The sequence below is a fragment of the Anabrus simplex genome, chromosome 6 (assembly GCF_040414725.1).
Source record: "Anabrus simplex isolate iqAnaSimp1 chromosome 6, ASM4041472v1, whole genome shotgun sequence".
NCBI lineage: Eukaryota > Metazoa > Arthropoda > Insecta > Orthoptera > Tettigoniidae > Anabrus > Anabrus simplex.
The window spans coordinates 5174450-5188282 of NC_090270.1; the positions used below are offsets into that span (position 1 = coordinate 5174450).

A 13833-nucleotide genomic window follows, 5' to 3' on the forward strand; every position below is an offset into this window, starting at 1 on the left:
CTCAGGTCGGCCCAACATGTACTGTCTACTCATCCTTAAGTTATATAATGCACGGTATGGTATCTACATACCGCCATGTGAAATACAAACTTCAATACAATGTTCGGATGATTAAATCCGATCCTCGTTGAAACTCTTAACACATGAATTAAAATTCCCTACAAAAATGAACTCGAACCTGGAAATATTACTGTGTCTATTTCCTACAAAAAAGCGTGAAATCGAACTTAAACAACATGTCCTAATAGTTTAATCTATTCCTCAATACAATCTCAACACATGCAGTGAAACTCAACTCTTGTTTGAGAGAACAATAATCACTACCATCACGATATTCACGGCATAACTCGAGTGCGAGGCTCCAACTGGCCTTCCATGTTAACATTCCAAACAGGCATCATCGTAAACTGTCCAGTGAAGTAACTTTTCATCAATCTACTCAAACTAAACTATTATTCTAATAACATTCATTTTTCACACCCGCAATGTTTCATTCAGCGATATTTTCGTACGGTATCGTAAAGATACGAAAAAGAGTTCAATTTACAATAATCAGGTATTATCTTGACCGTGTGTCAGAACGTATTTCGTTCGTGAGGTCGGCTATCACAAAAATGCATTTCGCTGGTATCAAATAGAACAGTCACTTAGACTTAATTGCCGTTACCTACGGTCTTACATAAAATAGCAATCATGGGAGAAAGATCAACTTGTACTTAAAATAAGCGTTACAACGTGTTCACTTGGATTTGACAACCTTTAAATTCATCAACCGTTCTGGATTGCTAGTAGTATAACTGGATGGTTCGGCAGGCACCTACCACTCAGGCTCTCGGGAGAGGCCTACGCCGCATTGACTGCGCTGGCTAAGACTGCATGCTTAACCTCACATCCACCATCTTGGAGGAGCTTAATCTAACTTTTTACGCGCAAGACAGCAAGCCTAACCTCATGGAGGGGCCTAACCTCAGTATTACGGCTGGGTGCCCTTCCTGACGCCTAAGAGAGCTTAACCTCACATCCGCTATCTTCGAGGGGATTAACATCACTTTTTACGCGCAAGAGAGTAGCCTAATCTCATGGAGGAGCCGAACCTCAGTTTTACGGCCGGATGCCCTTCCCGACGCCAATTGCACAAGGTATTGCTATACACAGCTCCCTACGAGACGGCTTAAGGGTGCTTGCGCAAGATGGTGGCCGCAAGATGGCTGCTATACATGGGCTCTTATGAGACTCCCTAAGGACGCTTGCACAAGATGGCGGCTATCTAATTCTACAAGATGGGACTATACACAGCTGCTTATGAAATGGCTTAAGGGCGATTGTGCAAGATGGCGTCTATCTAATTCTACAAGATGACGACTATACATAGCTTCTTATGAGATAGCCTAGGGGTGCTGGCACAAGATGGCTGCTATACATAGGCTCTTATGAGACGTCCTAGGGACGCTTGCGCAAGATGGCGGCTATACATGGACTCTTATGAAGAAAGCTAGCTTAGAGGCTACTGTACAAGATGGCGGCTGCTGTTATGAAGATCCTTATGCATGCGGTGGAGGGTAATTTGAAATTCCATGTGCTCTTGTTTGTAAACAAAGCCACTTGTTTTTTGACAGCGACCATCTTTAATCAACAGAGCTTCGTGCTGCCATCTTTAGCTACTACCTTTGAAATGTGGTGGCGGGCAATTTGAAAAATTCCACTTGCTTTTTGACAGCTGTCACCCACCATCTTTAACTACATGCACATGGCTTACTGCAATTTTGGTACGGAATTTAAAACCAAGATGCTGTTTTCAACACTCTCAAGTCTTTGTTGACATACTTACGAAGCTGCTGTTGCCTACATCAAGTGTTCAGAGCATGTGCGAGAGACACTTTTGTAGCTAGATTCGAAAAGACTAGAATCGAACAACTGGTGTTCAGAACATGTTTACTGCTTAGCAAGAGATATTTCGCTAAGAGAACTTAATTTTTAAACCAAGCTGCTGTTTTCAACACTCTAAGACATTGTTCACATACTTACGAAGCTGCTGTTGTGAACACTGCTAAGAACATTAGAAAGCTAACTACCAACGTGATTATAGCTAACCCACGCATTTGTCCCCAAAGGGCGTTACAGTCTCAAGTTTGAGGCTCAACTTAACTAGACATGATCCAGGGACTTTGGTGCTGAGAGCTGACGGGGAGATTGAGTCTGAGCTACTGCGGGGCTAAATTTAGGACGTACACAGAGATTACGTCGAGTGCTAAAGTCAAGTTGTAACAGAAAAAGTGTGGAGACACGAAATAGTGAGTTCATTGTTTTTTTAACTAGCATGCTAAGACTGGACAGGCCAGTTGGAAGTATTTGCTGACACAAGGAATACAAAGTTCATTGTTCGTACAAGTTTGCGACACACAGGAACTTATCTTCATACTAAATACGTAATGTGGTGCTGGAATTTTAGCCCTGCAGGACTTTCGCGTATTGTCAGCTACACTTTACGTTCGATACCCCTGCAGGCTTAACGTTGCGCTGACCACGAATTAACCCCCCAGGACTTGACATGGTACTAAAGAGATGGTGTAAAATGCGACCTTAGGTCTTAGGGGTTTGTAACTTAAAAATAGGTGCAATGAGTATGGTATGAAAATTAGCCTTTCGAAGACTATATTGATGTCAGGAGATAAGGCATCCAAGAGGACTGAATGTCAGATTGGTGATACTAAGCTAAAACAGGTCGATAATTTCAAGTATTTAGGATGTGAGTTCTCCCAGGATGGTAATATAGTAAGTGAGATTGAATCAAGGTGCAGTAAAGCTAATGCAGTAAGCTCGCAGTTGCGATCAGCAGTATTCTGTAAGAAGGAAGACAACTCCCGAACGAAATTATCTTTACATCGATCTGTTTTCAGACCAACTTTGCTTTACGGGAGCGAAAGCTGGGTGGACTCAGTATATCTTATTCATAAGTTATAAGTTACAGACATGAAAGTACGGTAGCGAGAATGATTGCTGGTATAAACGGATGGGAACAATGGCAGGAAGGTACTTGGAATGAGGAGATAAAATCTAAGTTAGGAATGAACCCGATGGATGAAGCTGTACGCATAAACCGGCTTCGGTGGTGGGTCATGTGAGGATAATTGAGGGAGACAGGTTACCTAGGCGAATAATGGACTCTGTTATGAAGGGTAAGAGAATTGGAGGGGGACCAAGGCGGCGATGGTTAGACTCAGTTTCTATTGATCTGAAGATAAGAAATAATGAGGCCACAGCATTAGTTGCAAATAGAGGATTGTGGTAACGTTTAGTAAATTCCTAGAGGCTTGCAGACTGAACACTGAAAGGCATAACGGTCTATAATGATGATATATGTATGTCATCCAGAAATCTCTTCATTTCTTCGACTTTGGCAGTTATGTCATTAATTTTGGTTTGCAAAATTTTGAACTAGACATTTGCTTGAGATAATACAGACGAGAATAAATTTTAAAGAAAAATATATCCCAAATCTTGTAAAAGGGCTCAAACAGGTTCTTGTTTCTTCGGTGCTGCTTGAAGAATGTTTACAAACTTCTGATATTACTTCAACCAAACGATCTCTATGTATCTAGCGGGTGGGAGCAACTGATGGCAAATGCTTAGTAGAGAACGCCTGAAACGCACCTTTTCTCTTTGAAGATCTCGAGAAAAATGTTGCAAAGCTTCAAGGAATACTTTTCTTTTCTTAATGACTTTAACAGATTGTGTTAGTACAGTACTAGGTTTAGTTCGTGTGCACAGATAAGGTTGACTGATATTTGGCAAGAATAATCTGTTGTAGACTTTTATATGCTCCAGCCATAACAGAACACCCATCGTACTTTTGAACGACTAATTTGTCACTACTTTGGAACTCATTTATTAAACTGAAATAATTCCAGCAGAGCGATCGTTACTTACGTCAAATTTCTCCTCAATGTCATCATTTGTAACATAACGAAGCTGAGATCTTTGTGTTAAGTCCGCGGCCTGATCTTCTTTCACAGCTATAAGTGGTGCTTTTTGATCTCTTCTTTTATTGCATTTAAGAAAACAGCTGAGACTGAATCGATTAACTCATTCTGGATATCATGGGAAATACCAAGAAAAGCAGCAGATGTTTCCAAGTGGTTGCGTAATTTTTCATCATAAGTGGCTCTGTACCGGAGCAATTCAGCAAAATTTCCTCTATTTGAGTCGTGGTTTTAAGTATGGCTCCTAAAAGAACGTTATTGCTTCGCCAAGGAACAAACAGTATCTATTAGACAACTAACTATACACCCACTTGCTTTAATTCTTACATTAGATTTGTCCCAAATAATTTTGAAGGCAAAGTTTACTGATTCCTCTATTATAGTGCTACCGTACTTCAGTAAAGATATTTTTGAATTAACATGGTCGACAGACTGTTCATGTCGTTTCTTTAGTACATAATAACTGTTAACGTAACAAACTCCATTTGTTGCCGAAACATTCGTGTCTGTTGAAAATAAAAGGCAAGGCCAGCAACACGACTTCTTACAGCCACACAGCCATGTGTGATTTGTGTGGCAGGAATTATTAAACCGACGCATTTTGCCCCTTATTTCTGTTACCATAGCTGATATAGTGGGAGTGGGTTTCCCATCGTCTATGGTTTGTATCATAACAGCAATAGGAGAATGAATGTGTTAATTTCTCAGTGACACAGCCGCATGCGTCCTCCATCATAACTGAACCTCCCTTTAACATCAACAACGAAGCCACAGCAAGCACAAGACACGCTCCTAACCAAAGAGGATAGAATAGAATAGAGATGAAACTCAATGATAAATTTCGGTACCAAGCCACTCGCCGCTAGTAGTTTCAGTCTCTCAGCAGAGATAGCGCCACAGTGCGCATTTTGTGCACTATCTTACCGCTATTATCAACAGATAGCGCAGAGAAGCGACATCCGGCGCAGTGACGCACATCCGGGTATGCTTACAGCTCCTCCCCCTTCCTTTCCCCTGGCCCTCGCCACCGGTGATAATAATACAGTTCTACTACTTCCATGTCCAATACATTGTAATTCATATATTTTTATTTCCAAGTACTTACTATGTTGTAAATAATGATCTGATACCCCTAGTTCGTATGGCATACTATGCTACTGAGAACATAACCACACACCTCAAAGCAGCTTTAACTTCAAATGAATGATTGACACATCAACACAAAGCTGATATTATAGCAAATAAGAAATCCCTTCGAAAGCAAGAGAGCAGAGCACACCATATGCAAGACAATGGGGTATCACATCAATATCCAAGTACCACATTGAAAATAAAAATAACAGAATTAAATGCACTAAGACAGGAAATATATAGAACTACATTAATAGAACCATTCAGCTTTCAGCCCCTGATGTGTACTCAAACGGCAAATACAGGATTTCAGGAGGACTGGCGAAGATATATTTCAAATAAACAAGCACAAGGAACCAAAGCACATGGGCACTTGGAATTCAAACAACACAAATACTGTAGCATCATGGGAACTATCGATTAAAATCGATATTAGTTCGAACAAGGTTAATCGATTGGGTAAAGTCGAATTCGATGCAATTCAGCAATATTATCTCCACAATGCTTGACGTTTTATGACTAATTAATTTGTTAGAAGGGCCCACTGATTGAGGTTAGACTTGAAATACTTCACTTCGAGACAAACTGCCTTTAATTATTAACAACGCTCATTTGATGCTTACTTGCGTGCCATCTACAGAACCTGTGTATAACTATTTACACGTTATGAATGACCTCCAGCGCCATCTAAAAAAAAGTGACTGAAACTACCTGGAGCTAGCTACAGATTGGAACCATAAGCCCGCTGTCACACAGGGCATCGAACGATCAAGAGCGACCAACTGACATCGAGTACTAACGACTAAATTAATTTACCTTGTCACACTGCTCATCGATCGAGAGGGATCGACTGCACGGAAACAGCTGATACTCCCGCCCAGTACCGTACAGGCTACAGATGTATTCATATTCACGAGAGAAAAAGAATGTTTTGAAAGCGATAATTCGGGTGGAAATATGATTCTAACCTATGAATATATTAGGAGAAAGGAAAGAACCAGACGATCGCAGTGGACAAGGTAAAGAGCCGTGGAGAATTCCACCAAAGTGTGCCTTCGTTGTGGAATGACGAAGAAAAATTCAGGAACTAGTACCGAATGCCCATCAATAATTACGGTATAAGGAATTAGAGGAAAAAATGAAGTCAATAATAAACATCATGCAAACAAATTACAGGAAAAGTATAAGTTCTGAGGAAAGGCTGACACTATCGTTAAATTCAATATTCACAACGATTTTTTTTAGGTTTAAAGTCAGAAGTGATGTTCACCTCCGAAACAACTACTGTATGTCCGTGGCAAAATATATCAAATAAAATATTAGTGGCAGGTACATTTCCTTGCATTCTACAGGATTCTAATAAAGTATTGATAAAAAGGACTGAAAACTGTTATGTACATCAATTTGAATTCATAATTTGAAGGTGCTACAATCAACAGTGGAAATATATTTATTTATATTTATTTAGGCCTACAGGTTTCTGGACATTGGTGACTCATACAGATTTAGGATTGCTCACAATACATCAGTGGATTTGTTCCTATTATATGTGATGCCATTCATAGAGCACTACAGCCAGAATTCTTGACAGGGTGAAAATTCCAACAAAAGCCTCACAACAGTGGCTCATTGTACTTCAAATATAAGACTAATACCATTTATGCTTATTTGTTTTAATGATGCTGGATCTTGGGGCATAATTACTGTCTTTTCAAATGATATTTTGAGGTGTTTATTAGATGGAGGTTAACAGCTTTTTTTTTTTTTTTTTTTTTTTTCATACCACTTGGTGAGATCCCACCTACCGAAATAATACACATATCAAGAAATGCTTCCAGTCAAAATTTACATTACCTAATGTAGAAATAGTGTGTCAAGTTTCATTACAATCCTGTAAATAATTTTGAAAGAAAGAAAAATGCACATATGCTCTGAATATTGTGAAAATGAGAAAAGCAATGGAGTTCCTTACACTGTTTCTCTCCCTCATGATCCTCTGCAAATCTCTTGTTGCCTCTCCTCTTCTTTGTTATTGTGCCATGTTCAGAATAGTATCATATTGCTTTCATGACAAGCATGTTGCTGAATTTCTGTAGGCCTACTGTGTTTTGTGCAAAGAATCCAGGTCCATATCCAAACTTTGCAAGAATGACAATTTATATCATTGAAGACTACAACAGCTTCAAAAGCAGCTAATTTTACCAAATGGCTGTGAAGAAAGGTTGTCTCTTTAGGGTTCTGTGTATTCACATATGTGTACATTTCTTGAGGAGTTCAGGTAAGGCTTAGTGCTCTGTACACTAGCTTAATAACTATAGGAAAAGCTTCTGGAATATTGTTCTAATAAGTACGTTGGCAGTGTAATAGACTGATACTTGTCACAACTACATGTAGATTACACACAAGGTCTTGTTTATTACCCTTATCATTAAGCATAAAGTACTGTCTCCCCAAACTTTGCACTGGCAAGCTGATCTAATTGCTCACTTGGCAATAATAAACCAATTAATATAAATCCTGCACTTCCATCCAAGTTACTGGTAAACTCCTTGGTACAGAGTAACAACTTTTTCTGCAAAGGTCTGGTAGGACTCTCTTTCTTACCTCAATGTTGACTTTGCCTTTCTGTGTATTGTTCATATGTAACTTCTTTACTGATATGAACACGACCAAGCCTATCTATCCATCCTGAAATACTTTCCTTATGAATCAGTTCAAGGAAAATGAAAACTTTGCCTTCAATTTCACCAAAAATGAGAACCAAACACTGCAAAAAATAATAGGTGCTAATAACAAGCACCTTGCCTTCTAGTTTTAGAAGTGAAGAGTATGCCTTTCTAACAACTAAATACCATTGCTGTCTACAGTAAAATGTTATTTAGGCCTGTTTCTCAGGTGGTAAATGATTTAATTTTGCTATATCTTACATTTCCTGTCAAAACTGTTTGTAAATACCGATTATATAAATTAATGTTTGACAGAGTAGGGTGTATGGGTCTTGTAAGATCTTGGATTGACTTACAGGGTAATTAATCTACTCAACCTTTTATTACAAGCATGTAACTGTCATATGAATATATTTTTTATAAATAATGTACATGTTCTGCCATCATATCCCCTTAATATCACATCACACAAAATACAGTATGTTGTAGATTAAAATCTACAGAACTTTGGTAGAAACACCTGTCAAAATAGTTACAAATGAATTTTTCATCTTTGTTTTTCATTGTTTATATGGATCTACAGCACAAGAAATAAAATAATCGGTCTACCTTGATGCCCTCTGTAGGCCTATATGTTATTAATAAATTATAAGTACGGTAACAGACATGAAAGTAGTGATTGCTGGTGCAGAGAGGTACTTATAAAAAATATATTCATATGACAGTACTTGGAATGAGGAGATAAAGGCTACCTAAGTTACAAAGGTATAAGGTGGCAGGGAGGGATTCTGTCAGGTATAACTGTAGTAAGAATGTTGTCCTATGCAAACAACTTGGTCTATTGAAACTGTGCAATCTAATATCTTGCAACTTCAAAAAGGATGCAATGAATATGACATGAAACTAAAGTGATTGCAGTAGGGAAGACACCTAAAATAGAACTGAATGTCAGGTTGAGAATACAAAACTGTAACAGGTAGATAATTTCAAATAGATATTTAGGATGTGTATTCTCCCAGGATAGCAGTATAGTAAGCAACATTGAATACAGATGCAGTAAACCCAATGCAATGAGCTTGCAGTTGTGATCAACAGTATTCTGTAAGAAGGCAGTCAGCTCCTGGACAAAACTACTCATGTCTTTACACTGGTCTGGTTTCAGACCACCTGTGCTGTACAAACCTAGTGCAATGAGTTTGCAGTTGCGATCAACAGTATACCGTAAGAAGGAAGTCAGCTCTTGGACAGAACTATCAATACGCTGGTCTGGTTTCAGACCACCTGTGCTGTACAACTGCTTACTACATACACACAGAAAGGACCTACTACATGTATTTCAAAATACTCCTTCCTTGTAAACCATACATGTTCTACCACATAAAATATACAAATTAAGATGTTATAATAATGCTAATAATTAATAAAAATTGGAGTTAAGGTTCTTTCCCATCAGGTGTTAATACACATAACTCACTGAGGATTCCAATAAATATTGATAGATAAGTATAACAAAAACTGATTTAATTTAAAAAGTAGAACATTTCTCAAGAACATACATTTTATTAGATTCTTTCTTGGTCTAACAGTGTATACAACAGTTCCTGAATTTTTACTTTGAAAACCCTTTGACCTAGTACACTCATTCTTTCCATGTCATCATGAAGACACTAAAAATAACATTGATTACATTTTCTTTTCAGTTTTCAGTATCTTTTCTAAATATTCACTTAACACATCACTGTCACTTTCACATTTCTGTTTCTTTTATTTTTAACTGCTGGCAGAGCTGTTTGTAGAAGCAGAAGCCACTGGACTGGAAGTTGAAGTCCCTTCAGTAATTTCTGAACTGTAGGAGTTAGACCCCTCCAACACAAATTATTTCTGCTTCCTCCTCCTCTATTTCAGCTTGGTGAAAAAGCTCTCATACACCAGGTGCCACTTCCATAGATGTGTTTGTTATAGAACTGAAAAAATGAACAACATATTAATGCAGTTCTTCTAAATTGGAGCTACATTTTAGTCTGGACACAAGCCTTCTGTTCAAGAAATTGTTACTTTCAATAATTACTTTAGTAAGATGATTGTTAGGTTAGATTATATTACTTTCAGGTATATCTGATAAATTAATGAACAGATGGGTGGAACTTATGGCCTACAGACTGAATCTTCCCCTCACTCTTTCACAACTAGAACACTGGTCTGTAGTGTAGGCCTACTTTTAAAAATAAATATTACAGAATTGTACCTTCTTCCAGCAATGAAGAGTTCCAGAAAGTTGAGGGCATTGAAGTAGACCCATTTTATGTTTTCTGTACAGCAGAACCTGGGAGGAGAGGGAGGATGTTATCTCTCCAATTTCGATATCCAGCCCTCAGAATTTGCCATGTTTTGGCACAACTTTTTCCTGAAACAATGAATCAGAATATTGTGACAAAGAAAATATACATGTAGTAGGCCTACTTATGGCATGCGCCTACACTTATTTGTCATTAAAGCAAACAATGGTAGGCCTATTCATTTCATTAGGTACGAGATGGAGGTTAGGAAAGCACTGCTTATGTTTTCCAAACATTTCTTCAATTAAGTTACAAGAATGATAATTACTACTTCTCCTAGTGTAACCCTTTTTACCAATCTATTCCGTATAATATATGTTATCAATAAATAATCTAAGATAACACTATTCATAAGATCATCGTAATAAATCTTTTTACTTACCGGTACCAGTTTTTGTCCCAATTCTCCACGCTATGGAATGCCATACAAAATTCACGGTCTCCCTATTACTATATCCAGGGAGTCTAGGATTATACACCACTTTGTTTTCATACACTAGCAAATTAATGTTTCGATTTCATCAACAGATGACTATGTTGCGTCCGCCATTATCGAACGACTGCGACTGAAAAACGGACACGTTTGTTTTTACAAACCAGTCGATCTTCATCGCTCGTAGTTGATCTCTGACGATCGATGCTGTGTGACTGGTGCCACTGCCCTCTGTAGGTTTGTTTTCTTAGTCGGTTGATCGCAGTCGTTCGATGGAGCCTGTGTGACAGCCCCCTAAGCCCCATTAGACTTTCACCCCCCACCTCCTAACAATCACCATTGAACACTGCATATGGTTACTGTTAAGTCAGCCTCTCGACTGCAGCAAACACGCGAGACTAGTAGCCGGCATGGGCAGCTCTGTGCAGTGTTTCCGAGTGCATCAAATGTGCAAGCGCGCTCCGACTGCCTCGTGATGTACAGGCCGTACTGCAGGAAGCGCGGCAAGCCCGTCAGCTGATCGATTAGGGTGATCTAAATGAATGTTATGAATTGAAGACTGGAAAATCCAAAGGAGGTAAGTACCATGTTTGTGAAAAACGAGATTTTGCTGCTTGTAGGAGGTATGTGTTGAGGCCAATGCCTGACGAAAGGTTCAAAGTCAGTGCGTGCTACTGTTAGTTTTCCATGACTGCTCCTAGATTGCGCGGCTGGTACATCCAACGCATGATGAATGTCGATAGGGGCTAGGTCCACTTCTTGCCACTGGCGCTCTGCTGTTTATCAATCGTCATATGTTAATGAAGATGGCTGATGTTACAGTGCGTAGTGATTCTGTAGACTGTGCTGGGCCAAAAACAATGAAAAGAAAACCCGAAAGTGTAAGTAAGAGAGTGTTGGAGAAGAAAATAAGAGTGTCTGGTTTATCATACAAGACAAGAACAGGAAAAGCAATACCACCCAACCAACAGCCAAGCATGCAGGCACAAGATCAGTGCGTTAAAATGTAATGCTTCACTGTAATATTGCATATATTAGTTTTCTGGATTTCTTGTAGTATTATTAGCGACAATAATATACAAATATAACTTCGTTGCATTACATCTAACACGTTCGCAATATTTTGGTTTTAGGTTACCTGCAAATGCGGGAATGATTGTCACTCCTTGTCATAAGACGAATTGATTTACTACGTTCTACCAGGAAGATGAGCAGACACAACGCACCTTTTTAATGGGGCTCATGGATGCTATTCCAGTTCACCGTCGGCGAAACGGAAAGTATGCAAACCCACAGCGAACTCGCCGCCAGTGTACATAGACTTTTGCGGTTCCTGATGGTGTGGGTGGACATAAACAGATATGTGAGAAGACCTTTATGGATGTTTTTGATATCTCGAAGATAAATACAGTAGATGGCGCAGAAAAAAGAAGGCGATGATACTGTTTTCGAAGACAAAAGAGGAGGAGCATTTAAGAGAAAATACACTGATGAAGATTGGCAGATGGTTCGGAACCACATTAAAATGCTGCCTAGAGATGTGAGTCACTACAGTTGAAAGCACACAATGAAGGAGTGCTTAAGCCCCGATCTTAATGTGAACAGGCTATTTACTGATTTTATATCCAGATACTAATGTGACATATAACTTTTACAGAAAAGTTTTCCTTACGGATTATCCGCACGTATCCTTCGGAAAGCCACGATCAGATACATGCGGAACATGTGATCGATTAGTTCTAGAAGCTAAGACAAATCACCAGAATGCTTACAAAGCTAAGCACGAACTTGAGTTGCACCATCGCAAAGCCGAAAAAGCCGCATCACTTTTAAGAAGTGATGCAATTTTTGCAACGCTACCAGATAGTGATGAGTGCACTGTATCCATAGATCTCCAACAGGTAATGTTTGTACCATTCCTTACACATTCAGATATGTTCTATCTCAGGCAACTCTCACGTTACAATGTTACGATGTGTATGTGGAATGAGAGTGAAGGTGGCAGGGGGGCCAATGACATCGCGTCCTGTTTATTTACAGTTTTCAATCAACTACATTGTGCGTATGGAGTGACAACTGCTCCGCACAAAATGAAAACAAAATAATGTTATTCATGTTCCTTGTGGTGTGTTCTGCATGTGATCGAGATTTCGCAACGATCGAAAAGAGAAGGAAGACATTGAAGTGTTTTATTCTCGATGATCTGATGAAGTTAGTGAGATCATCACGTCATGCGAAGCCATTCAGACTTTTGGAAATGCATGACTCTCACTTTCTGGACTTTTACATAGCAGCAGATAATTTGCTCACCACCAACAAACTGAATATATCAACCGCATCTTAGATCAGAGTAACTGCCCCAGGAGAAGTCAAAATCTTCTTCTTCTTCTTTTCCTACCGCTTTTCCAACACCTGTGGGGTCGCGGGTGCGATCTGTGTCGCACAAGTGGATTTGGCCCTGTTTTACGGCCGGATGCCCTTCCTGACGCCAACCCTATATGGAGGGATGTAATCACTATTGCGTGTTTCTGTGGTGGTTGGTAGTGTAGTGTGTTGTGTGAATATGAAGAGGAGAGTGTTGGGACGGACACAAACATCCAGTCCCCAAGCCAGAAGAATTAATCAGAAGCGATTAAAATCCCCGACCCGGCCGGGAATCGAACCCGGGACCCTCTGAACCGAAGGTCAGTACGCTGACCATTCAGCCAACGAGTCGGACAGGAGAAGTCAAAATACGAACCCTGAATGAGCTTGAAGGGTCGACGACATTTAATGTCCTGAAGAAGGGAAAATCAGTTTCAGATTTCCAACATATTGAAATAAAGCAAGTTGAGAACCGCCAGTGTATTTCAGAGGAGAAGAAGAAGACGAAAGACCTATTAAGCATGATTCAATATCTCCTTCCACATCTTCTTGCTATTGTAATATTTTTTTGCATCAGAAGAGAAAGATATCAAAAGATAAATGGACTTAGCCCTTTTCTAAATTATCATTTTCGTTTCGGTACTATGTGCTTACTAGTTGTTCAGTTAATTCTGTTAGTTAACTAGTGTGCAGGATGACTGTATTATTTGTATCAAGTAATTATACATACATACATACATACATACATACATACATACATACATACATACATACATACATACATACATACATACATACATTATCATTATAGACTGTTACGCCTTTCAGCGTTCAGTCTGCAAGCCTCTGAGAATTTACTAAACGTCGCCACAATCCTCGATTTGCAACTAGTGTTGTGGCCTCATTTAGTTCTATACCTCTTA

At 39.2% G+C, this 13833-nt stretch overlaps 1 protein-coding gene across 1 annotated transcript in view; it reads right to left on the reverse strand.

Moving 5' to 3' along the window:
• The window catches only part of Gyc32E (Guanylyl cyclase at 32E), a 533171-nt gene that overhangs the window by 354194 nt on the left and 165144 nt on the right, over nucleotides 1-13833 (reverse strand). The gene's annotated exons all lie outside the window — the stretch shown is intronic.